This window comes from Hylobates moloch, unplaced genomic scaffold (genome assembly GCF_009828535.3).
Source record: "Hylobates moloch isolate HMO894 unplaced genomic scaffold, HMol_V3 SCAFFOLD_16, whole genome shotgun sequence".
Lineage (NCBI taxonomy): Eukaryota > Metazoa > Chordata > Mammalia > Primates > Hylobatidae > Hylobates > Hylobates moloch.
The window spans coordinates 56,679,033-56,680,721 of record NW_026652291.1 but is presented as its reverse complement, the minus strand read 5'-3'; the positions used below and the strand labels follow the sequence as shown (position 1 = coordinate 56,680,721).

At 37.4% G+C, this 1,689-nt stretch overlaps 1 non-coding gene across 1 annotated transcript; it reads left to right on the top strand.

Moving 5' to 3' along the window:
* Positions 1-1,137: 1,137 nt before the first annotated feature.
* On the top strand, positions 1,138-1,244 carry LOC116456518 (U6 spliceosomal RNA). Its single transcript, XR_004244729.1, has one exon. It is a non-coding gene; the product is annotated as a U6 spliceosomal RNA (small nuclear RNA).
* The last annotated feature ends 445 nt before the right edge of the window (positions 1,245-1,689 follow it).

The window sequence follows — 1,689 nt, the reverse complement described above, 5'->3', positions numbered from 1 at the left end:
GGTGCCCCCTAAAGCAGATACAGCTTAGATCACAAAACCCAAGTCCTTTCAAATATCTGCAAAGCCTACCCAAGAAGGACATGGACAAACAATCTCAGAATGTGAACACTACAATAAGTACATAACTCTTGAATGTCCAGACACAGACAAACATCTACAAGTATCAGGACCATCCAGGAAAACATGGCCTCATTAAATGAACTACATAAGACACAAGGGACCAATCCTGGAGAATCAGAAACATGTGACTGTTCAGAAACAGGATTCAAAATAGTTGTTTTGAGGAAACTCAAAGACATTCAAGATAATAAAGAAAAGGAATTCACAATTCTATAGATAAGATTAACAAAATAATTTTTAAAAATCAAGCAGAAATTCTGGAGCTGAAAAATGCAATTTGCATACTGAAGAATGCATCAGAGTTCTAATGGGAGAATTGATCAAGCAGAATAAAGAACCAGTGAGCTCAAAGACAGTCTATTTAAAAATACACAGTCAGAGGAGATAAAATAAAAAAAATATAAAAAAAGTAAGCATGCTTACAGGATCTGGAAAATAGCCTCAGAAGGACAAATCTAAGAGTTACTGCCCTTAAAGAGGCAATAGAGAGAGATAGGGGTAGAAAGTTGCTTCAAAAGGATAATAACAAAGAACTTCCCAAATTTAGAGAAAGATATATAAATATCCAAGTTATAGAACACCAAGCAGATTTAACCCAAAGAAGACTACCTCAAGGGATTTAATAATCAAAATTCCAAGATCAAGGATAAAGAAAGAATCCTAAAAGCAGACAAAAGAGCAGAAACAAGTAAGATACATAGAGGTTCCAACATATCTAGCAGCAGATCTTCCAGTGAAAACCTTATAGGCCAGGTTGGAGTGGTATGAAATATTTAAAGTACAGAAGAAAAAAAAACTTTTAGCCTAGAATAGTATGTCTGGCAAAATTATCCTTCAAACATGAAGGAGAAATGAAGAGTTTCTCAGACAAACAAAAGCTGAGGGATTTGATCAACACCAGAATTGTCCTACAACGAATGCATGGAGTACTTCAATCAGAAAGCAAATGGTGTTAATGGGCAATAAGAAGTCATCTCAAGGTACAAAACTCACTGGGAATAAGAAGGACACACATAAGTGCTCACCTCGGAGGCACATATACTAAAATTGGAACGATACAGAGAAGATTAGCATGGCCCCTGCAAAAGGATGACACGCAAATTCATGAAGTGTTCCATACTTTTTTTGGAACCAACCCAAATGCCCATCAATGATATACTGGATAAAGAAAATGTGGCACCTATACACTATGGAATACTATGCAGCCATAAAAAAATAAGTTCATGTTCTTTGCAGTGACATGGATGAAGCTGAAAACCATCATCCTCAGCAAACTAACACAGGAACAGAAAACCAAACACCACATGTTCTCACCCATTAGTGAGAGTTGAACACTGAGAAAACACGGACATAGGGAGGGGAACATCACACATCAGGGCCTGTCAGGGGGTAGGGGGAAAGGGGAGGGATAGCATTAGAACAAATACCTAATGCATGTGGGGCTTAAAACCTAGATGATGGGTTGATGGGTGCAGCAAACCACCATGGCACATGTATACCTATGTAACAAACCTGCACATTCTGCACATGTATCCCAGAACTTAAAGTATAGTAAAATGAGTAAATAAA